We start from the raw sequence: 26,011 nt of genomic DNA, 5'->3' as shown, positions 1-26,011 counted from the left end.
TTCTCCTTATCCCCATCTACTCTGCTCCCCTGAGAAAACTGGGTACCTATTTATGTGTCCTTTTTTCATTTTTTAAAAAAGATTTTTATTTATTCATGAGAGACACAGAAAAGGAGAGGCAGAGACATAGGCAGAGGGAGAAGCAGGCTCTATGCAGGGAGCCTGATGCGGGACTTGATCCCAGAACCCCAGGATCACGCCCTGAGCCAAAGGCAAACACGCTCAACTGCTAAGTCACCCAGGCGTCCCTTTATGTGTCTTTCTTAAGGGATCTGGCCTCATTAACATGTATCTACACCTACCTAGAAATACATAGTTTAGACTGGCCTATCCAAAAATAACACCATATTATATCACTGTTTAGGCATATCTTATGGAAAATGTTCCATGTTAATACCAAGGAATCTTGTTACTTTTAACTGCTAGTTGAATTCCCTTGAATAGCTGTTCCCTATTTATTAAACCATATAGGCACTTAAGATGGCCCTCTTTTCACTATTACAAATACTGCTGCAATGAACTTCACCCTTTACAAAAAGGCTAAATGGAGATGGAGACAGTAAAGAAAATTTTAACTTCACAACCAGTAGGGAAAAAAGTGAAATTATGATGGAAGTGCACAATAGCGGAACAAAGGTATATTGGCTAACTGGTGCCAGGCACAGGAGATCCTTCATTGGTATTGTGTGAAGATTTCTTGGTGACCCAATTTATTAGTGAATTAAAATGCCAAGTCAAAGCATGTTTTTAAGTATGTCAGATACGAAGAGTTTATACAAGGATGTAAGCAATAATATGAATGTGTTAACATATGTGGATTGCTGCAGAGGTGGGGAGAACATAAACAGGACTGCATATTTTATCTTTGGACTCCTACGTGGTCTAAAATGCCACTGGGAAACCCAGTGAAAGAAAGAGACTTGTAAATTTTTATAGAAATACTTCTGATTCTCATTTGTGTAACTACTCCCCTATCTCAAAGAAAGGTTGTAAAATTAAGTTTGGCAGAAAGGCTCATGGCCAGGAAATATCAGCTAGAGCCCAGGATTAAAATGATTTATAAACACTCTTTCCCCCCTGTATAACTTCTTAGGTGAGCCTTTATGTGTTGAGGTGGTCAGCTCAATAATCCTAATCTTACTGTTGAAAGGAACTATAGAGATGCTCAAACCCATTCTCTTATTTGGTGGAGAAGAAAACCAAAGCCCAGAAAGGAATGGTGACTTAGGAATGTTACAGAGCTGATTAGAGTCAGAGCCAGGAGCAGAGCTACCCTAAACCAGCCCTCTGCCTCTTGTGATAGCATCCCTCTCCATCAATACCCAGTGTATCAACTGTTCCTGTGCCTCTGCCTAGAAGTACTACCTCTGCTCACCACTTTCTTGGTCATGTGACTAACATTTTTTCATTTAAATGAAGCCTCTCTCTCCTTGATTACAGGGCATACAAAAAGATGCTTAGTCAGTCAGGGTTGTTCCCAGCTTCAGTGATGTCTATTGTAAGGCTAATTTTTATCTGATACCATGCTTCTGCATTTCCTTGAAGCACAGATGTTTGGCAACCACACTATTCACACCTTGCTTAACGTGGTCATTCATTTCCCTATTAAAATCAATTTTGTAAATCTAATGGAAGGATCAGGCTCTGGCTCTTTCTCTTCCCACGTTGGTCTGACTGCGTTTAAATATGTGAATCCTCTGACTCCCATCTTCTCTTCTTTTGCCCTGGCACTCTAAACCCTATATTTACGGGTATCCTTCAGGATCATATTACTTTTGTTGTGATTCTGTTAGATTGAAAAAATGGCTGAAGTTTTTCCCTTTGCAGTATTTATGCCCCCTGATGTGACTCTGAAGCTCTTCCCATCAAGAGGTGAAGTTTATTTTCCCAACTCTTTAATCTGGGGTGGCTGTGTAACTTATTTTGGCCAACAGAATGTAGTGGAAGTGACAGTGTGCCAGCTCCGAATTTGTACTTCAAAAGGTCTATGCAGAAAAAAAAAAAAAAAAGGTCTATGCATTTCTATATATGTTTGTCCTCCTGGACACCTGCTCAGCCTCCATGTGAACAAACTTGATCTAGCCTACTGAAGCATGAGAGAACATGTGGAGCAAACATGAGCTGTCCCAGATTAGCCAGACCTCTAACTCACTTGGCAGCTGAATACAAAGGCATGAGTCAGTCCAGCCTATATAGCTGATCTATAGAATTGTGAGCTAAATAAATGATGGTTGTTTTAAGACACTAAGTTTAAGGGGCTTGTTATACAGCAAGTGCTGATATAGACAACTTTCTTTATTCCTGTCTGCAGGAATGTTTATTAAATTGGGCCTCTCAGAGCAAAGGGATTGTTTCCTACATAGTTCTGTACATTACCTAGATTAGTAACTTAATAGAAACTTAAAAAAATTTTTCTTGAGGGGAATAGGGAAATGGGAAAGACTGATGAAAATTCCCATTGTTCCTCTATACTCAGTCTGCCTAAACCTCCTCAGCCTGTGATTAAGGAAATAAATGGAAATTACAGTATGTAGGGCATGCCATTAATCAATACAAGCAGAAAATTCTCTTACAAAAAACTGTACAAAAATACACAAGGACAATTTTATAGGGACATAGTGAAAATCCTATCATTTTTTAAACATCTTGGCTTCCCTGATTTTTGCTGCCATTTCTTTGCCACTGTCATAGGTTCTTTCCTACCTTTGAATATGCCTCAGTTCCTTTAGAACAGTAGTTCACCCATCCCACTTCCAGACTCTCTAGCAGGGGAGGGCTGGGGGTTATGCCACCAGATTGCTATGACCAGGGCTGTTTTAAGTCCTTCTTAGACCCTAGACACGAACTTCTGGGGGTTCTTCCTACACTACATTTAACATGTTAAAATGTGCCACAATTTAATATAATTTATATATAACTTTAAGAGTCAAGTGGCACTTGACTAGCTGACATGGTATTATATGTTAGAGATAGCTAATTACACACTTTGTTACTTTGAAGTTTTCTTTCTGTATTTTGGAGTCATTAATTCTGCTGTTGATGTTCCAGTCTGAAACATTTTCATAAGCCCATGAAGGGCTCACAGGTTCTGGGCTGTGTGCCTATTAGTATCTAATAGGAAAGTCATCCTGGCCTCATCAACCAATAGGAATTTACTGAACACCAAAGCATCACACTAAAGTCTTCATCAGGCAGCTATTTACCATGCCCAACTACTGAGCTAAGTGCTGAAAACCAGGATAAAGGCCCAGCAGCTCTTGCCTTTGAGGACTCTGACTTACTAAGCCTTGACCCAGAGTAAAGCAGATGAAAAGAATTGTGGAGTTTGGATCTTTTCAAACCTCCAGGGCCTTTTCCCTTAATTCACCATAAGGGTGAGCAGAGGTTATTTGAGGTCATCACTGCCTTCAACCTCTGGCAGCAAAGGAAGCCTAAACAGATAGTCCTAATTCCTATTTGTAGCTGACCTTGGGTTAAGTACTTAAATTCCTTCCCTGACAAAGCCAGGATGGTCTCACAAGGGACATAGTGATCTCTGGGCCAAAGGCAGGATTTGGGAATAACAGGTATCTCCAAACTCAAAGCTGACACTCATCTACTCAGAGGTGTTGGTGGGGGTGATATAGAGGACTTCCTCCATGAGCTTAACCCTTCTGGGCTCTGTCAGAATGCTGTGTTTTTAATTCATTAGAGAGTATGCTGGTTTGCCAGAACCTTGCAAGACATACATACTTTATAGCCTGAATAAGCAAAACACTGAACTATCAAGTGGCTCCTGTGTTTCAGCAAACTTCAGGCCATTTGGAAGGGTCTAGTTTTACAGTAAGTCCCCTCAGCCCTTTTTAAAGGAACCACCTTAGGAATCGAGGCAAGGGTGGCATTTTGCCTGGCTTATCAAACTCTCCTGGGCATACAGATGCCCTGGGAATACTGTTAAAATGTAAATTATGATTCAGTACGCCTGGTGTAAGGCTTGAGAGTCTGCATATCTGTCTCTGGCATTGGCATCGATGCTGAATGCTGAACTACACTTTGAATAGCAAGCTCTTTATAGTTTACCAAGAGCCTCTCACATACTTTGTCTCATTTGATTAATCCACCAACTATATGAGGCATTAGCATCTCCATTTCACAAAAAAGCAATAGGCTCAGAGTGGCTTGATCTAAAACTACCAGCTAGCAAATGGCAGAGCCAGCATTTCTAATCCAAGTCTTTTGATTTCTAGTTCAGCCTTATTGCCATTCACTCACAGCCCAGACATTTTTTCTTATTACTTCTACCTCACATGTCTCGTGAGGTCACTTGTCTCGAGGTTAAAGTCCAGAGTTAATTTCATCTTTTTAAACCTTTGAGCTGATAACCTGATCCTGCTTTTCATGTTGCATGACAGTTGGGAAAGAAAAGATTTTCAAAAGCAAAGCAAAAAGGCTTGCAGTGGTTTTGTCCGAAATGATTATGCCTGCTAGGAAACCAATCATGCTTGGAAACACTGCTCAAAGCAGTTAAATGAATAGGCTTTCCATTGGGGTTTGCAATTAGAGGGTTTCGAATGGGGCAGAGGCTGAGTCTCAGGTCCACAGACTTGGTGACAGACTTCTGTTTTCTGTTCCTAACAAAAATAAAATATTGTAGATCCAGGACACCATCGTCTATTCTATGGAAACAAAGATGTATTTTTTTTAAAGAATTATTAATATGGATTTTTAAAAATTTTTATTTATTTATGATAGTCACACAGAGAGAGAGAGAGAGAGAGGCAGAGACACAGGCAGAGGGAGAAGCAGGCTCCATGCACCGGGAACCCGATGTGGGATTCGATCCAGGGTCTCCAGGATCGCGCCCTGGGCCAAAGGCAGGCGCCAAACCGCTGCGCCACCCAGGGATCCCCGAAACAAAGATGTATTTTATTTTGAGGGAGTACCTATTACATGCCAGACACTCAGCCAGGTACTTTGCATACATCACCTCCAATCCTAAGAGCAAGGCTGAGAGGTAAGTTATAGTACCCCCACTTTTTAGATTAAGAAACTGAGGCTCCCCAAGGTTAAACAGTGACAACACTGCAGAGCTTGACCAAACACAGCAGGGCTGACTGTGTCTGATGTGTGGGCTCTTACCACTATATCACACTGCCTCTGAAACTGAAAATCAGAGAAGTCAAAGCGCAGAGAGTCTAAAGTTAATCTACTTCTGGTAGCTCCTGATTCATGGAGGCAGGGACCCTTACCTTCTCCTCTGGTTATTCCTTTGGAACATCTATTCTTAGATTACGTCAGACTGTCATTCTTTTCTCCTTCTTTTATTAAAAAATCCTTATGAAGAAGTTACAAGAGTAATATAATGAACTTCTCTGTACCCTTCCCATATGATTACCAACAGTTACCTTTTGACACATTTCTATGTGTACATGTATGAGTACTTTTTTTATGATTTGAAACCAGAAAAATAACTTTTACTCTTAAAAACTAGGAATAAAAGCATTCTCTTACATTTCCACAGTACAATTATGATCAGGAATTTTAACAATGACAAAACTACTGTCTAATAAATCACTTATATTTCAAATTTCATTAGTTGTCTCAATAATGTCCTTTATAGCATTTTTTTTCCTTGATCCGGGGTGCAATCCAAGATCACATAGTGTATTTCCTTGTCATGTCCCTTTAGTCTCTTTTAATCTGGAACTATTCCTTAGGTCACTGCTGTTGATTCAGCACTTTTACAAATCATCAGAAAAGATGTCACTAAAGTTTGAGGGATCCTGAGTACACTTCACTGAATGAGTGGATACCATGCTATCCTCTCCTTAGTCTATCAAATTTGCCACCTGCTTCTGCTGACTCTCTTTGAGAGACAAAGTGCCCAATTTGGCAGGGAGCGCTGGGAATGATGCTGTTTACAGGGGCTGAGGCCCATTTTTGACGCAGTCTTCAAGCCTCCCCATTCCTGCACCTGGGCAAGCCAGATGGTTCTTAAAGCAGCACTTCCTCTTGGCACCTCTTTATTTCTGAGGCATTCAAAGAGGGAGTTATGCACTCAACAAATCCCTCCTCCCATGAAAAAAAATAAAAGATGGTTCTTAACTTAAAACCCTCCCTGGTTTTCTTTCTGGAATTCTTGGTGGAGATTAAGAAGCCCAAAATCTGGGGTTACATGATTGGTTGTAGCCTATGACCTGACAAGGTTCTTAAGGTTTTTAAGAGTCAATTAAGAACATCAGTCAGGTTAGCCTTTGGCTTGTCAAAGTTGCCCCTGCACTGACCTATGCCACAAGGACTGCAAACACTACATGAATGTCATTCTTAATTTTTTGGATTCTGGAATTAAAAGACCCAGGTTTCCATTCTCCTTAATTATCTAAGGATGCTTTGAATGGTTTCTCTGAGTAAATGGGGTACAAGATGAGAAAGTCAGTCTTTCCTCATGCTGCCTTAGATAGTCTGCAAGAAATAGGGCTCTACTTGCAGAGCAAGCTGTTAACCTGTCAGAGTTAGTATCAAAGACTATAAGATGCCCAAGTTAGTTTATCTGAAATTCAAATATTGTATGGAACATACTTAGGCTAAAAAATTGTTTGATGATTATCTGAAATTCAAATGTAACTGACAATTCCAAATATTTTATCTAGAAATCCTAAGTCTGGGTTCCATGGATTACCTTTTATGCTTGCTGAGACAGCTGTGACTAATGAGATTCAATACAAAGGAGAAGATTCAATCATCATGCTATGTCCATGGCTAGCAAATGGACAACTGCATTGCCATATTAATGCTGAGCTGATGTTTGATAAATTAAATATTGTACCTAAGTGCACAGTTTTCATGGTAGAGATCCACAATCCTTTATCTATAATTTCAAAAGGTAAAACCCTCTGAAAACTGAAAGTTTTTTTATTTAACTCACTAGGTGGCAACATTCAACCCACATGATGCTATTTATTAACTTCATCTAATTTAGTGTGAATTGTCATACTTTTTTGCTATAGAAATATTTATTTGATCATAGAGTGCTGCTCTAGAACCCCTAAGGGTATTACATATGATAAATCTTGTATTACCCTTAAAATATGAAAAATTCTGAATTATGCATCTGACCTCAAGAGTTTCAAATAAAGAACTGAGGAAGATTAAAAAATTAATAGCCAGAAAAGACTTTAAAACTATACTGTCTGGGATGCCTGGGTGGCTCAGCAGTTGAGTGTCTGTCTTTGGCTCCTGGTGTGATCCCGGAGTGCTGGGATCGAGTCCCACACTGGGCTTCTTGCATGGAGCCTGCTTCTCCCTCTGCCTATGTCTCTGCCTCTCTTTTATGTGTGTCTCATGAATAAATAAAACCTTAAAAAAAACTATACTGTCCAATATAGTAGTCATTAGCTACATGCGGCCACAAACATTTGCAGTGTGTCTAGTCTGAACTAAGATGCACTCTTAGTGTAAACTACACATTGGGTTTCAAAAACTTGGCATGGACAAAGAACATGAAATATATGATTACATGTTGAAACAATACTGTTTTGGATACATTAAGTTAAAACATTATGAAAATTAATTTCACCGGTTTATTTTTCCCAGCTTTAATGCAGCTACTAAAAAATTTAAAATTACTTACATGGCTCCTATTATATTTCTAGTGGACAGCATTGCTTTAGAGAATATCTAAGTGTAAAACTCTTCACAGTTGTGGAAACTGGATGAGAAAGTGACATGGATCAGTGGGGCAGTTGATTGGGTCTATTTTGGTTTCCTGACTTGTGGGGTTAGTGCTCTTTCCATTTCCCCTTAAAAATCCTCAAATGATAGGACTTTCAATAGTTTTTGGGTTCCATGCTTGGCACTGGAATTCTTAGAACCATTTCCAAAGTCTGATTGAATATTTGTGGTTCTTCCTGTTGGAAATAGGAAAATAAAGCACCAACGTGGAACCAATAGTTTCAGGTATAAGAAGAGGAGACTCAGAGAAGCAGATAAAAAGGATTTTAATCTCATTAGTTCTGTTTAATGAGATATTTCTCAATAAGTTCAGAACAGGAGAGGCTATGAATGCCCTGAAACGCAGTAGAATTTCACTCAGAGACTTTGGTAGAGGTAAGCTCCTCCATCAACTCTGTTGGAAATGGGCCGGGGTGGAAACTCACACTTAGCAAAGAGTAATGGTACAAACAAAGGTCGACTACCTTCAGAAAGATCACTTCTTAGAAACAGGGTATTCAGTTAATCAGATCCTAGTCACACGAGAGAATGGTTAAAGTACTATCACGGTGGGAAGGGAGTCATTCATTCAGCAAGAATAACAACCCTACCACAGGAGACAGTGGAAAAGGACTTCTTGCCTATTAGCACACACTGTATTTGGCTGAACTCAGAGAAAAACAAATCTCCAAGAGGATCAGGGCAAAGAACTTTGGGAGACAAAACTAAGCTAAGAGGAAGCCACCCTGTGAAAGTAGATGCAAACTCCACCTCCCTTTTAAAAAAGATTTAATTTTAAGTAATTTGTACACCCAATGTGGGGCTCAAACTTAAAACCCTGAGATCAAGAGTTGCATGCTCTACTGACTGAGATCCACAATCCACAAGCCAGGCATGCCTGCAAACTCCCTTTTGATGTGTCCAGGCCAGGTCTGGGGAGCTCTTAGGGACTTCCATTCCCAGGCACTATGCATTTAGCAGAGGCCTTGGTCTCTCCCAACAATCGAGAAGGAAAGATTCAAAGTCATGAGAAAGAGAGAAGGAAGCCCAGGAGATGTTGTCTTGACAGGAGAACAGACCATCAGAAAAGTTAAATTAATATCTGCAGCCTTGTCCTCAACATCCTGGAGTGATCCAGAGCAACTTGAGAAGTCCTGTAGCTAGGGAGGCTGCTATAATTTGACATTATGGAAGCACCTGCTGCACAAATAACTTCAGCTGTTTGAGCATTGTTGGCTAAATAAAAAAGAATGAAATCTTGCCACTTGTAACCACGTGGATGGAGCTGGAGAGTATTATGCTAGGTGAAATAAGTCAGAGAAAGGCAAATACCATATGATTTCACTCATATGTAGAGTCTAAGAAATGTAATAGATGAACAAAGGGGAAAAAAGAGAGGCAAACCATAAAACAGACTCTTAACTATAGAGAACACATGAAGGGCTGCTGAGGGGAGGAAAGCTGGGGTGGGATATGGGTGATGGGCATTGAGGGCACATGTGATGAGCACTGGGTATTGTATGTACATGATAAATTACTAAATCCTATACCTGAAACTAATATTACACTGTAAGTTAACTGGAATTTAAATAAAAACTTAGAAGAAAAAGAAGAAAGCATTGTTGGTTGCATTCACTCATTTACACAAACTAGCTGGGTGTCTGGGAAGCACTAGGGTGGGGGAAAACTTGGCCTAGGAGTCACAAAGGGCTGAACTGAATTTTGATTTAACTGAAAAAGTCACTTAATCTCTCTTATAGTTTCTTCATTAGTAAAATGGACAAGAAAGTATGCTCCAGAGAGTTCTGTCAGGTAAAAATGAGACACAGGTAAAACTCTTAAAGAGTAACTATCTGAAATGTCAGTCTGGCCCTTTTACATGAGATCCTAAGTGTTTTCTCACAGAGTGGTAGCCAGCTGTCTGCCCTTCCTCTCCTCTCGTCAGTCCTTCTCTCCACCTTCATCCTTGCCCTCCCCTCCTCTGACAGCACCACAGAAGGTTCATAATCCACTACCTGTTGCAAATGGAAAGAATACAGCATCCTGAAATGGAACATTTTGCCATCTAGCTGATTTAATGAGTAAGATATTGCCCACTTAGAAGAATTTTAAAAGTGTATGATTTACAGCTTGACTAGTATTTAAAACCTGCAGTCTTTCTAACAGAAGGTCTCTTCAGAGCTCAGGGAGAGGGAGCCTTTGAAGTATGTATACACTTCCACCTCTGTCCTGCTTCTGTGGGGGCAAGAAAGGGGAGGAAAGTGCTGGAAGCAGAATCAGTGTTCAGTTGGCTCTCACTAGGAAATATTAGCTATAATTTTCAAGAGATGGATAAAAATCCAAGGCTCCTATGAACAAAAGACAATCTAATAGTCTGGATAGCACTGTGCCCACTTGATAGGGGAAAAAAAAGACACATTTATTATTCAGTCCATTAGGCAAACATTGTTTTATCCATAAGAAAATATATACATATTTAATTTCTTCTACCTTTAATGCCTTTCTAGGCCAGAGTTATTAACCTGGGGTCCATAGATGGGCTTAAATGAGCTCATAAACCCACTAAAATTAAGTGCAAAGTTTATGTGTATGTGAAAGTTTGCACAAAGAGGTTTTATCAGAGGGTTTTATGACCCACTCCCAAACACACACACACAATGATGAACTACTGCTCTGTAAACTACCACAGAGCCAGGCCTCTCCTCACTTCTAACAGCCTTTTTTGCTGGAAGCAAAGTCATATGAATCTCGTAATTTTCAATGTGCTATTGCCATCTGGGGCTGGGTGAGTTTTCTTTGGGTAAGGCTGTTCCTTTCATTCTAATATGTTTAGCATCCTTGGCACCTGCCTACTGAAAGCCAGTGTCATTCACTAGACATTGTGACAACCAAAAACAATCACAAGTTCCACATAGAGGGTAGTACCTCCTCTATTTGAAAAGGTTAAGTTCACTTTCTCTGGCTTCTCTTTCTGCATCAAGAAAATGAGAGAAGTGTGTTAGATGACTCTAGGGTTCCTTTTAATTCTAGGATTAGTAATATCTCAAACATATCACCCCTTCTTTGAGTGTCATGCCCATTCCTATATATACTCTATTACACTGATAGATCTGTGTTCCTTGGAAGGACCCACAAAGTACCATTAAATGTACAAAACTGTGGTCTGGTCCTAGACTTGGCTCTGCCTATGGTTAGTTATGTGACGGTGGGCAGTCCTTTAGCCTCCTGAAGCTTTGTTGTCTATCAACTATAAACAGGGTGTGTGGGACGCCTGGGTGGCTCAGTGGTAGAGCATCTGCCTTCGGCCCTGAGCGTGATCCTGGAGTCCTGGGATCAAGTCCCATATCAGGCTCCCTGCATGGAGCCTGCTTCTCTATCTGCCTGTGTCTCTCATGAATAAATAAATTTAAAAAATCTTAAACAGGATGTGTATGGTGTTCCTACAAGGCTGAGTTAGAGTCAGGGGATCCAGTATGCTCTTTCAATGCCTTAAGTGTTAGACCACAAATCAATTATCTACTAAAGAATAAAAGACAAAAAAAGTCCTAGGTGTGGGAATATCCTACTTGGGCTTATTGATGAGAATCTGGGAGTCTGGTGGCCTTAAAGGAAATGATGAGGCATGAAGCTCAGATGGTAACCCCTTTCTGAGGCCTGCTGTACTTCCTAAAGCAGATATAAGAGCTCACAAGCTACTGTCAATGTATTTTTATTATGATGCATTAATTTTGCCAATAGCTATTAATTACAGGCTTACCTACTTACATCTTTATAAACCATCTGAGGTCTTCGAAGACAGAGGTTGTGTAGGACTCCTCTTTGCCTCTTTGGTGCATGTCTGACACAGAGCCTAACACAGCAGTGATTCAGATGAATAAATGCAAGGTGGCAGAAATAAGGGCAGCCTGTGGGCTAGAGAGGGATGAAATGATAAAAACAGACTTGGCATGTTTCTAGGTGTAGGAGCTGGCTCATGATAGTCTGTAAATGTAATCTTTGAGCTTTGCCTCCTTTAAGTCCCAGGAGAGTCAGAGGAGTGCCTGGTGTGTTAATCACTCTTTCCCTGAAAATGAGACACTTCCTGAACTCATATGCTAGCTGGATAATCCTGTGAAGCCTATTGAACCATATTGTTAATTCCTATTCTCTCTCTTATGAACAGCATCGAAGGTGCAGGAAGACTCATTATTTTTCTCTAGAAATCCAACATCATGTAAGAAATCATTTCCAAGCAATGACTTTTGAACCACTAAATTTAAGTATTTCTACTGAAAATTGTAATAGGAATGTTTTGGACCTTGTGAGAGAAGTATTAACATATTACTTGGTGGGTAAAAAGTTAATATTTTCTAATGACACTTTGATGTAGTTGATTCAATTCCCTAGATAACTTGCCTCTGCAGGGTTGTTAACCCCTGCCTATTTCTTGGTGCTCTTCCTAGGTTTCCCAGTTCTTCCTTTTATATAGAACTCTTGACTCTCATCCTCAATTAGTTTGCTCAAACTTGCCTGGTTTCTCCAATTCTCCTTTTTGGATCCTTGGGGATGGTAAAGGTGGAATGAGGTAGGGCAAAGGGCATGACATTACTGCCCAGATGCTGAGGTATGGTTTTGAGGGGCAGAGCTAGGGTGTGTGAGCTAGGAGTGATAAGAATCACTAAAAATAGTATCTGGGATTGTTCAAAGGTCAAAATGGTGGAGTTTTCTTTTCAATGGAATGGCTTAGAAGAGAGGCTTCAGCACCTCAGTAATTCCATCACCAGTTCCTCTACCCAAGCTGTACCAAGGAAGGCTGGGGCTGAGACTATGGCCTTTTTCTGACCGAGTTGTGTGCTGATTTGAGGTAGCTCTGGAGAATTGTGTGTATGTATGTGGGACCATTCCTGAAGCAGGGAGAAAATTCTAGCAGCAAAAATTGGCTAATATGACCAAGAAACAAAAGGCTTCAGCCACATCTGACTACCAAGATCTTTCTGAGAGCAGGAGATGTCTGTAATACTTGCCTATTTCTGGGCAGGACTCAGAAAGTCCCTTCTTATGGATTAGGACCAATAGCCTCCAGTTCCAAACCTAGCTCCACCAGCCAAAAGCAGCAAGGGGTGGTGGAAATAACATAGTCTTGAGAGGAAGATCTGGGTCCATGTTCTACATCTGCCTCTGCAACTAGTTGTGTGACCTTCAGCAAGTCACAAACTCTGCATTCTCATTATCTCTAAATAAAGGTACTGAGTTTCAAGGTTCCTTAGGATCTTTATTCAAATAATACTGAGTTTGTATGATATTCTAGATACATTCTAGGTGCTAGGGGTACAGCAGTAAACACAAAAGACTAAAACTCCTAATTTCATTTAGTTTATATTCTAGTGGAGGGAGCTTGATAATAAAGGCAAGTAAATTATATTGTGGTTTAGAAGGTGATTAGTATTATGGGTTGAAATACAAAAGAAAAAAAAAAGAAAGAAACACAAAAGAGTAGGGTAATGAGAACCAGGGAAGCTGAAGCTGGGGACTGGGGGAGAGGGTAGGTTGCAAATTCTCTGATAAATGATTTTTTTTTGGAATCTCAAAGAATACCTTCAAAAGTAAATCTTTTGAGGAATAGGGATGTGATGCCTGGTATGTTGACATAATTAAAAAGATGAAAATGAAGTTTATCTTTCACAAAATAGTGGGGAATGATCTTAAATAGCACCTCTCACCTCTTCGCTAGTTCATTTCCATGAGGAGAAAGTGAATGCCAATACTCACCTAGGATTTGGGTTGGAAGTTTTGACATGGAAGCCCCTGAAGCTCAGGAGGGGTGCAGTACTATTGAGAACTTCCTAGTTACAATTAGGGATGATCCTGGGGAATCCCACAGGAGTTTATATGTGATAGGCAGGTTAGAGCTTTACAACCTAAGGCAGTATAATTATTGGCAACCTCAGATTTACCAGTCAGGGATCTGCCTAATCACTCTAGATGGCAATGGGTAACTTCAGAGACTGTGAGAAGCCAGTTAAAGATGATTCAGTAAATGATCAGTAACTCACCGAAACTCTTCCTCCTCCATGAACAAAGCACTCTCACTGTGCCAATGCTTGGTTATAAGTATTCTGGAGGTTCTTTCCCTTTCCTTTCTTCTCCTTCCCTCTCCTTCTGTCTTTCTAGTCATTCATTCATATTTCCTCCCTCTTTCTTTCTTTACAGAACTTGGTAAAATATGTATTTAAATTCTGAGATCCAGAACAAATTCATTTATATAATTTTCCTAATTGCAAAGAACTGGGTAGAGGAATGAAAGAAAAAAGCAAAGACTGACACACATAGTATATGACAATTGGTGCTTGCTAGCCTGCAGACATCACATGATGCCCTTGTACTTAACAAGTGCAAAAACCACTGGGTGGTGGTTTCCATTGACCATAATGCAAGTAATGGATTTCCTGGCAAGCATTTACTGTGTGAGTCCCAGCAGTTAATTGGCTCCCAAATCTGATTCCAGAAAAGACAATGCTTGGAAAGGTCATCTTAAAATCAGGACATTTTCCAGAATGTACATTATCTTGTAGCTTTCCAAATCTGTTATCATATTATTCTATTCCTCATGGCCTCCTTTCTGAAAATTTAGGTATCTGTTCTTCAGACTCTCCAATAAAACAGATAAGCTGGTTAGAAAATAATATAAAACTTTACAACAGGGAAGTATTTGGTAGGTTTCCTTTCTTGGCACCACTTATATGGCTACAATTTATAATAAAAGAGAATGTCTTGTTATTAGATTGTATCACATTAACAGTGACAATGTGCATATACATAGCTCTCTGAACTCATTCTGTAGGTTTAGGTAAGATTGTTTGCAACATGCTTTTTCTAGCTTTGAAGTGGAGCAAATAGGATTTCTGTCCTCTTTTTTTCTCAACACTCACATTCCTAATTATTCCTACTACATCCTCTACTACTTCTCAAACTTTTATGTCCATATAAACCAGATTCTGTTCAGTACATCTAGGATGATGCCTGGAATCCTACATTTCTAAAAGCTCTCAGGTGATGCCAATGCTACTTGGCATTATACTCCATGGGCCACATTTTGAATAGCAAAGGCCTCCTTTTCCATATCACAACTGCCCTGGCCTGGGTCTACATCATCTCACTGGACTTTATGACAGCCTACTGGCCCTTCTGTTCCAAACTCTTTCTCCATATTTTCCAAGAGGCCTTTCTAAAATGTAAATCTGACACTATTAATTGTCTTCTTACTGTTCCTTAAGTGACTTCATATTGCCTACCAAATAAAGTCTTATCTACTTAATGATGGCCTTTGGGCTCCTTCATGATTGGCTGAACTCAGCACCTTGCCAGATTCTTCTGCCACACCCTCATCTTAAGCTTGATGTCCTTATGTAGTAGCCAGCTCTCCAGATGATCTTGACAATCTGTGTCATATACTCTTGTATAGTCTCCTCCCATGTTGCATAAAACTGACCTGTATAATCACTAGAATTTTGTATGACTTCCAAGACCAGGTCCTAAAAGATGGTCTGGCTTTTTCCTTGCCATTTCTTGGATCACTTACTCTGGGAGAAGCCAGGTATCCTATAATGAGGACACGTGGGTAGGTATATAAAGAAACTCACATGGTAAGGAAATGGAACCTCTTGCTAGTAGCCATATGAGGGAACCATTGAGAAGCAGTCCCTCCCATTCCAGTTAAGCCTTCAGATGACCGTAACCAAATGAGACTCCTCTAGGAAGAACCCTTCTGCTAAACTACTTCCAAATTCCTGACTTATAAGAAATAGTAAGATAAATAAGTTTGTTTGTTTTAAGTCACTCAGTTTTGGGGTAATTTGCTGTGCAGCAATAGATGACTTATACATAGTATGCAGTTTCCCACAAATCACTGGTCCCTCTTCCAGAAAAACCTTTTATCTCAATAACTCTTATTCATTCTTTGAGACTCAGATCTCTAGATGTTTCCTTCAGGAAGCTCTCTCTGATTTCTTCCCTCAAAGATTTGGCCAGATAAATCTTTGGGCTTCTATGATGCTTTGGATATGTCTTCATATCTGTATTTATTATAATGTCTAGTCTCATATATATGAGACATATATGTCTCATAGTCCCACTAGACTGTGAGCTCCTTAGATGCAGGAGACTGTACCATTTTGGTATCCTCAGTGCCTAACACATAGCTGGAATGAACAAATGAATGAAGTCAACTCCACTGGAATCATGACTTTACAACAACTTTATCCCTTTACATTCGAAGTTCTTTAAGCATTTGTCACTACTTGCTTGACCCAGCATCTCACACAGGACAGCTATGACTCAATTCATTAACTGTTTAATTTCTAGGTTTTTTTTTAAAAAAATTTTTACACCATTTTACACCACTGAGTTACTTCAATGGCTCTTAACCAAAAGAACACATCAGAATTACCTGTTGAGATTTATAAGAACACATTACACTCACACACTCCAGTCCTAGCCCCAGCAATTCTGATTCACTAGCTGTGAGGTAAGCTCCAGACATATACATTTTAAAAGCCTCCACAGGTGACTACTCATATCTAAGTTGCCATTTACTGGTTTATTGATGTTTAATCTATGTTCAAAGATAATAGGATGTTTATAAGAACAAAAAATTACTAAAACAAAACAACAATAACAAAAACTAAAACTCTTAAATGTAAAAAGGTATAATTATAAGATCAAGTGATGATAAGGCTGGGTAGGGGAATATCATGTGAAATAATCTAGGCTAGGAGAACTCCAAATGAACAAAAAAATTTTTTAGAGCTTCCTTGAAGCCAAGACTGGGATGAATTGCATAACTCTCAACATTTCAAAGAGGTAGCATGTAAGTTCATCTGTAAAGACAACTTTTGCCCTAGTAATGAATTATAAGAGAAATTTATCTGCCAAGTCTTCATGGAAGAGGCTACCAAACAACACAGTAAATGGTGTCTTTGAAATATTTTTTAAAATAGTGCAGGACATTTTTACATACAGCTACTTTCAAGAAAAGCTAAAAGCATAATATAAAATTCTAGGGTGGTGAAAATATTTCTATGGAAAACCGAATAATAACATGTAGCTTTGTTGTCAGATGACTTGATATGAGAATTACAGAACCTGGAAGAGAAAACAGCATAAATAGTTCATTTGTTCTCAATGGTCTCAGTTAGGCTTTTTGAAGAAGTTCAGTTGATATCTTTCCACTGCATTTCCTTACTTGGCAGTCCAATCTTGGGATATTCTCCCAACATATCTGTGCTTGCCAAGGATGGAAGGTAGAGACGGAAGCCTATAGGTACAGAATGAATGATAGGGACACTGGCCATAAAGGTTCCTAGAGGCAAGACTCAGAATCACAGAACTGTAGCCTCAGTGAATGATGCAAAGATCGGTATCCTTCATCTGCAAATGAGAGCTGCATTATAGTGCAGGCTACAATGATCACATCCAATCCAAAACATGTGTTTTGTCTATTAACAGGTTGGGAGCTCAAGGATAAATTTTTATTTTTATTATTTTTAAAATATTGATTTGAGAGAAAGAAAGCGAGTTGAGGTGGGCAGAGGGAGAGTCTCAAGCAGCCTTTGTGTCTAATGCAGAGCCTGACAATGGAACTTGATCTCATGACCTCGGGATCAAGACCCAAGCCAAAACCAAAAGTCAGACACCTAACCAACTGCACCATCCAGGCACCTCTCAAGGATAAATTTTTAATTGAATTATTTTAAAGCTTCAAGGTAGGACATCAAACCTCAGAGGCATACAGAATGTTAGAGGCAAGCAGCAGCTGCTCTCTGGAGACAGTTAAGTTAAAAACAAAACAAAACAAAACACATAATCAAAGGATCCTGTCTTGTCTATATCGAGCTTTGATGATTCCTAGTGGATCTATGCCAAACTGGCCCAACCAAGAATAACAAACTTTTTATAATGGTCAATTGGTCACTGAGGTATCAAACAGCCACCACTATACTCCCAGTTTTCCTTGCCAAACACAAAGGACAGCTTTGGGGGTCATGTAAAAGTGCTAGACTAGGAAAGGATTGGAGTCCTAAAATGATACTTGATGTCATGAATATTTCAAAAAAATTTACAAAGATTGTACAGTTTAGGGGATCTCTGGGTGGCTCAGCGATTTAGTGTCTGCCTTCGGCCCAGGGCATGATTCTGGAGTCCCAGGATGGAGTCCCGCATCAGGCTCCCTGCATGGAGCCTGCTTCTCCCTCTGCCTGTGTCTCTGCTCGCTCTGTGTCTCATGAATAAATAAATAAAATATTTTAAAAAACAAAATAAAAAAATAAAAAGATTGTACAGTTTAGAGATATGCTTGTAAGTTTTGATTCACACTTGAAGACACATTCTAACAGTGCTAATAGAACTTTCTGCAATCGATGGAAATACTCTGTATCTGTACCATCCATTATGGTGGCCACTAATACATGTGGCTATTGAAAATTTCAAATTCTATTTAATTAAAGTTTTAAAAGATTTGTTTGAGAGAAAGAGAGAGCGAGAGGGAAGGAGCATGAGCTGAGGTAGGGGCAGAGGGAGAGGGAGACACACAGACTCCCCACTGAGTGGGGAGCCCCACACAGGGATAGATTCCAGGACCCGGGGATCATGGCCAGAGTTGAAATCAAGACTCAGATGCTTAACCAACTGAGTCACCCAAGTTGCCTCTAATTTTAATTAATTTAAATCACCACATGTGTTTAGTGGCCATCATACTGGATGGCACAATTCTATAGCTTATGGACCAAACTGTTTCTCCCCTGGAACTGCTAACTGAGCCTCTGGATTTTACCTGCTAATAAGGGATATCCCCAAATAAAGCTGTATGTTCCGTGGGCAACCTGATCATGACTTGTGCTCTGAGAGCTTTTGCAGCAGCAGTCTCAACCAAATCAAAAGGGCCTCCCAAGCCAATAGTGCCAACATAAACTCCTCAGTCATCTGGGTGTCATTAAAAATCAACTTGTTAAAAGAACTCTAGGAAATGAGGGCTGAGACATCAGCAGTTAAAAGTATATTACATCTAAAAAAAAAAAGTATATTACATCTGAATATCAAAAGCAGCAGTAATACAACTAGAATTCAGCAAGCACTGGGTTAAGTACTTTTCTGCTCTGGTAAATAATGTGACTTGATTTTCTCAACTTCTATCCTTTTTCTAGCTGGAGAGGTTGAAAAGCTTAAAATTATGTTCTCTAGACTATTGTGTGTAGCAGTGTTCTAGATGTGTACTATATGCTTGTGGGAAACCTGTAAGGCAGAAGCAAGCAAGAGGCCATTGTCCTCCTTCTATAGATGTTGACAGGCCAGGTCCTGCTCAGAATGAGAAGCAGTGTGGCAGCTGTATTCAGCATTTCAGTATCCTGGTTATGGCCTGCTGGTGTCTAGAGATGATTGTGGTGATTCCTGGGGTCCATAAAGGGGTAGTTCCCTGACTCCTGGATTGATGCTATAGTGGTATGTCCTTGGATCTAATAGTTTCTGCTTTCTATTGTCTCAGATTTCCAATGGTTTCATAAGCTTAACTCCTTATATGGAATCCCTTTCTGCTTTAACTATCATCTAGTGGGAGTTCTGCTTCCTGTTTTCCTGATTGACACACCTGCATTCTCTTATTTATTTCCCTTAGCAATTCTGTAAGCTAGGTATTTTCTCCCTTGCCTGTTTTAGAGTTAACCATCAAGTCCAGTTCTGTTTGTGGTAAGTATTTGGCATGTTCATGGTCTCATCTTTTTCTCCAAACAGATTTAGATCCATAACACAGACTGTTGTAAAAGCCAGAACATGTGCTTAGAACATGACTACTGCTTCTCTTTGTGATGATTTTTTACCCAAAGCAGAAAGGAATAGAATGTAATGACAACTTGGGAGATGAAATGAGGTTTTCTTTGTTAGAAAGTGGTGTTGTCACCTGTGGACATAAGTTCAGTCTCAGCTGGCTTTCCCCCAAGAAAGTCATAATACCAACTTCATAGACTCAATCCCTAGTCACAGACAAGCAGCTATAAATTGAGGTTCTTGCTCATGAGCAATCTGGATAAGAGGATGGGATGGCTAAAGTAATCTATTACCAACAGAGAAAAGAGCATAAAGGATAACCTTTTTTGGGGTGAATCAATACTTTTATCTACTTCTTTGAGTATATAAACTCCAAGGATTTTCACTTCTAGAACCCCAATACTCTATAATAATCACTGATTCTCCTCTTTGTAGGATGAGATACTGACCACTCCATATGGACATATCAAATAACTGCTCTGAAATAGCAGAGCTAAAACTTTAGCTCTTACCTCAGGCTTGAGAGAAAGAAAACAATCATTTCCAAACTGGATGTGATTTTCACAGCAGATGTCCCATCCTTTGCCCTCTAGCAGCAGTTGTGTGGTCTGAGAAGGGCAGTACAACTGACTAACTTCTCCACTTTGCTGAAATGCTGCCTGCAGGCTTGGATTATGCAGGTTGAAGATTATCTGTGTCCTCACTCTTCCATTGGTAACTTTGGGTCACTTGATTGTTTAAAAGTTCATCCTTGCAGAGGTTGGCATGGATGATGTAATTCAAACTCAAACTAGTGAATATTATGTTTTAGTATCAGTGGAATCTCTAAGTATTATCACTGAGAATTTTTCACCCTTCCAATAAGTCAAACAGTAAGAATGTTATGTTCAGGGATTTAAGGGAGGTTAAATTTTAAGAATTTTTAATGCTCAATTTTTGTGTGGATTTTTCTTATTCACACATATTCAAAAATACTATATGAAATGAGTAATTTTTGAATTTAAGTGAAAGGAACTATTTCACAGAAATCCTTTGGGAGACATAAACACAAGATTATCAACTACTCATTAAATCAACAAATCTGTTTTTCTTATTAGCGAATACTCCTTAATATTTATCTTAATAACTCAGAAAAATCATGAGCTCATCTATGAGCTAGGATACTTTCAGATCCATAAAGAAATATCACTGTAGGGATCGCTGGGTGGTTCAGCGGTTTAGCGCCGCCTTCAGCCAAGGGTGTGATCCTGGAGTCCCGGGATCGAGTCCCATGTCAGACTCCCTGCATGGAGCCTGCTTCTCCCTCTGCCTGTGTCTCTGCCTCTCTCTCTCTCTTTGTCTCTTTCTCTGTTTCTCTCTCTCTTTGTCTCTCTCTCTCTCTCATAAATAAATAAATCTTAAAAAAAGAAAAAAAAATAAAGAAATCTCACTGTTACACTTACCAGAATCTCCAAGCACTAAACAGATTTACTTTAACTATAATTAGGACAGAATAGTAATGTAGTAAATAGTAGCCTATATAGCATACTAAAGCTATAAAGCTAAAGCTTTCAAAGGTAGCATACATTTAAGCAATATCTTAGCTTCAGATGACACAAATGCTCCTTGCTACTTAATTGTTTATGGAGAAAATATAATTTAGCTAATTTCTTGTCACTCCAATTCATTCCCTTTAAATTACCCCCATGGTATTTTGATTATTTTTCTTTAAGAAAGTACAAGCATTTCCAGTTCACCACTGCCTAGAGTTCTTTTGGTGATCTCCACCTTACCTGGGGGGTTATCCTCAAGGGGTCAGGACAAAGCAATTGGCTTGTAAAGTTTTATAAACCATCACTATGATCTATAGCAGCAGAGAACTTCTAAAACCTTGGAAGGCTTGTTTAAGTATTTCAAATGGTGGTTCTTATTGTCATCCCATTAGCACGGTATTTGGAATGAAAATTTGTTTTAAAATTTTTCTTTTTAATTTTTTTTATTTATTTATGATAGTCACAGAGAGATAGAGAGAGAGGCAGAGACACAGGCAGAGGGAGAAGCAGGCTCCATGCACCGGGAGCCCGACGTGGGATTCGATCCCGGGTCTCCAGGATCGCGCCCTGGGCCAAAGGCAGGCGCCAAACCGCTGCGCCACCCAGGGATCCCGAAAATTTGTTTTATAATAATAAACCAATAATCCATTCTCAGGAGATTTGGAAAAAAGATGCCTGGCAGAAAAGGGATTCTAGGTGGAATTTTTGTCAAGATTTTTGTGAAACAACTCTCTTATGTGAAAGGGTAGGATTACTGGACAAGTTTCCCCCTACCCCCGCATGTGTTTTTTAAAGCAGGAACCACACCTCCTCCTGCTTGCATTCTCAGTAGGCAGTGGGGCTTGACACCCAGTAGGCACTTACTAGATATCTGATGAACCAAATACTCAAAATACATAAGTATCACAACACTCTCATTTCTAATGATAGAAATGAGGATAGGGTCCCCTGCTCTCTCCATACCCTCTGTCTTGGTTGGTGGGCTCACAGAAACCTAAAGCAGTGGGATAAAAGCTCAGCGCTGTCTTTCTTCCTTCCATTTTTTTTTTTAAACAATCATTCTATGTTACTATGGTAATACTTGGTAACAGGATGCTCTGTAAATGAAAGTGGGAAGGAGGAAGAGATCATGAGTTATGCAATTCATAAGAAAATGCCCCTCTGGGCAACCTTTTGGCAATCTGCAAAGCTTGTGCATGTCCCATTTTATAATAAATGCAATTAAATAATACATGACACTATATAGAACAGATACAATATGTTGAAGCAGAGATCTACTGAGCCCAAGAAAAGGCTCAGAGATTAAGTATGAGATTATTAACAAGGGAATATTTTTAGACATTTGAAAAAATAGGGAGAATTTGGTTCATAAATAGGACACTTTCTCATTTTAACACATAAAGGTAATAGCTAAAGAATTCCAAAGATGACTTTATGAGGCAATGGAGAACAAAGGCTGGATACTAATGTGGGACCTGATTTGAATGGTAAGTACATTGGTTATTGCAGTTACAAAGGGCATGGATAAACTAATGAAACAAAGACATCTGTTAGTGATACTTACCCTCTGATAAGCCCAACTTTAGGGCCAAAGCTAAAATCTGAGGGGAGGAGAAAAGGGCACATAGTGCCCTGACATTTTGAACTACAGAGTCAAGTTTCTGTATATCACTTTTTCACTTCTATCACGGTAGCTTATTAAAACCCAAGCTGGGAATGTTTCTGCCTGCCCAAAGCGGGTGCTATAACACTGTAGGAAACTTTCTATCCAGTAGATTAATCTTGTGTGAGGACATGTAAAGAAAGCTGCTTTAGCTTCTTGATTTATGACTTCATTAAAATGTTTGGGCTTCAAATCTCCATCAACGTTTATTGGAATTAACAGCTTCTTAAAATGGAAATATTCAGTGATAAATGAACCCAGCTTGGATCTTGTGTGAGGGAAAAACAAGGCACTCTAGGCACTCTTTATACACTTTCAGGAAAAGAGTAATACTTTCTACCCCTGTATACAAGTATATCTCAGAAATGGATAGGTGAGAAGAGGTGAGAACATGAAGAGAACAATCATGGATTCTCAGTCAGGAAGAGTAGAGATGACTCTTCCGCCGTCGTCGCCGCCATCCTCGGCGTGACTCGCCTCGCTCGGATCTACCTGGGAGAATCCACTGCCATCCGCCACCATGGTGAACTTCACGGTTGACCAGATCCGGGCCAACATCCGAAACATGTCCGTCATCGCCCACGTGGACCACGGCAAGTCCACATTGACGGACTCGCTGGTGTGCAAGGCCGGTATCATTGCTCTTACCCCAGAGCATATAAACCCGCTTCGCTGACACCCGGAAGGACGAGCAGGAGCGCTGCATCACCATCAAGTCCACGGCTATCTCACTCTTCTATGAGCTCTCCGAAAACGACTTGAACTTTATCAAGCAGAGTAAGGATGGCTCTGGCTTTCTCATCAACCTCATCGACTCCCCGGGGCACGTGGACTTCTCCTCAGAGGTGACTGCCGCCCTCCGTGTCACCGACAGTGCCTTGGTGGTAGTGGACTGTGTGTCTGGTGTGTGTGTGCAGACAGAGACGGTGCTGCGGCAGGCCATTGAGGAGCGCATCAAGCCAGTGCTGATGATGAACAAGATGGACCGGGCTCTGCTGGAGCTGCAGCTGGAGCCTGAGGAGCTCTACCAGACCTTCCAGCGCATTGTGGAGAACGTCAACGTCATCATTTCTACATACGGGGAGGGCGAGAGCGGTCCCATGGGCAACATCATGATCGACCCTGTACTTGGGACCATTGGCTTTGGGTCTGGACTCCACGGTTGGGCCTTTATCTTGAAGCAGTTTGCAGAGATGTATGTGGCCAAATTTGCTGCCAAGGGTGAGGGCCAGCTGGGGCCTGCTGAGCGGGCCAAGAAAGCGGAGGACATGATGAAGAAGCTGTGGGGTGACTGGTATTTTGATCCAGCCAACGGCAAATTCAGCAAGTCAGCCACTTCTTGCCCTGACGGCAAGAAGCTACCGCGGACGTTTTGCCAGCTCATCTTGGACCCTATTTTCAAGGTGTTTGATGCGATCATGAATTTCAAGAAAGAGGAGACCGCAAAGCTGACTGAAAAGCTGGACAGTGAAGACAAAGATAAGGAAGGCAAACCACTTCTGAAGGCTGTGATGCGCCGCTGGCTACCTGCCGGGGATGCTTTGCTGCAGATGATCACCATTCATCTGCCTTCCCCTGTGACAGCCCAGAAATACCGCTGTGAGCTCTTGTATGAGGGGCCCCCCAGACGACGAGGCAGCCATGGGCATTAAAAGCTGTGACCCCAAAGGCCCTCTCATGATGTACATTTCTAAAATGGTGCCAACCTCCGACAAAGGTCAGTTCTACACCTTTGGTCGTGTATTCTTGGGGCTGGTGTCCACTGGCCTGAAAGTCAGGATCATGGGGCCCAACTACACCCCTGGGAAGAAGGAGGACTTGTACCTGAAGCCCATCCAGAGAACAATCCTGATGATGGGCCGTTACGTTGAGCCCTTTGAAGATGTGCCTTGTGGGAACATTGTGGGTCTAGTGGGAGTGGACCAGTTCCTGGTGAAGACTGGCACCATCACCACCTTTGAGCATGCCCACAACATGAGGGTGATGAAGTTCAGCGTGAGCCCCGTTGTCCAGGTTGCTGTGGAGGCCAAGAATCCAGCTGACCTTCCCAAGCTAGTGGAGGGTCTGAAACGGCTGGCCAAGTCAGACCCCATGGTGCAGTGCATCATTGAGGAGTCAGGGGAGCACATCATCGCGGGGGCTGGGGAGCTGCACCTGGAGATCTGTCTGAAGGACCTGGAGGAGGACCATGTGTGCATTCCCATCAAGAAATCTGACCCTGTTGTCTCCTATCTTGAGACCGTCAGTGAGGAGTCGAATGTGCTCTGCTTGTCCAAGTCCCCAACAAGCACAACCGGCTGTACATGAAGGCACGGCCCTTCGCTGAGGACATTGACAAGGGTGAGGTGTCCGCCCGCCAGGAGCTCAAGCAGCGGGCCCGCTATCTGGCTGAGAACTATGAGTGGGATGTGGCTGAGGCCCGCAAGATCTGGTGCTTTGGGCCTGACGGCACTGGCCCCAACGTCTTCACTGATATCACTAAGGGTGTGCAGTACCTCAACGAGATCAAGGATAGTGTGGTAGCTGGCTTCCAGTGGGCCACCAAAGAGGGTGCTCTGTGTGAGGAAAACATGCGTGGTGTTCGCTTCGATGTCCACGATGTGACCCTGCACGCAGACGCCATCCACCGCGGGGGTGGCCAGATTATCCCCACTGCCCGGCGCTGCCTCTACGCCAGTGTGCTGACTGCCCAGCCCCGGCTTATGGAGCCTATCTACCTTGTGGAGATTCAGTGTCCAGAACAAGTGGTTGGTGGCATCTATGGTGTCCTGAATAGGAAGCAAGGTCACGTCTTTGAGGAGTCCCAGGTGGCCGGCACTCCCATGTTTGTTGTGAAGGCCTACCTGCCTGTGAATGAGTCCTTTGGCTTCACTGCTGACCTGAGGTCCAACACCGGTGGCCAGGCCTTCCCCCACTGCATATTTGACCACTGGCAGATCCTGCCCGGGGATCTCTTTGACAACACCAGCCGCCCCAGCCAGGTGGTGGCTGAAACACGCAAGCGTAAAGGCTTGAAGGAAGGCATCCCTGCCCTGGACAACTTCCTGGACAAATTGTAGGCAGCCCTCCCCTGCAGCCCACCACCCCAGGTGGGACTCAGCACAGCCCCTGCACCCAGCTGATGATCGACCACAGCAACAAGCCCTCGCATTCTCCATGACACCTCGAGACTGTCCAGTGACGCTCCACCTGACAGGTTCTGGGGCCCACTTAGTGCCATCACTCAACGTGAACACTTGATGCCGTTTCTTTCAATATTTACTTCAAAATTTCAGAGGCAACAAACGCCCTAGCAGCAGGGACTTATTTGGCCGGTGGGGGTGGGGGAGGCAGG

General features: G+C 41.3%; 1 protein-coding gene and 1 pseudogene across 11 annotated transcripts in view; one reads left to right on the top strand and one right to left on the bottom strand.

The window, feature by feature from the left end:
* The window catches only part of TMEM108 (transmembrane protein 108), a 640,726-nt gene that overhangs the window by 101,285 nt on the left and 513,430 nt on the right, over positions 1-26,011 (bottom strand). The window lies entirely within an intron of this gene.
* Positions 23,142-25,869, top strand: LOC112932572 (elongation factor 2 pseudogene; annotated as a pseudogene).

The sequence above is a fragment of the Vulpes vulpes genome, chromosome 11, assembly GCF_048418805.1.
Source record: "Vulpes vulpes isolate BD-2025 chromosome 11, VulVul3, whole genome shotgun sequence".
Lineage (NCBI taxonomy): Eukaryota > Metazoa > Chordata > Mammalia > Carnivora > Canidae > Vulpes > Vulpes vulpes.
Note: the sequence above shows the minus strand (reverse complement) of the source record. Positions and strands in the feature narration are given on the sequence as shown.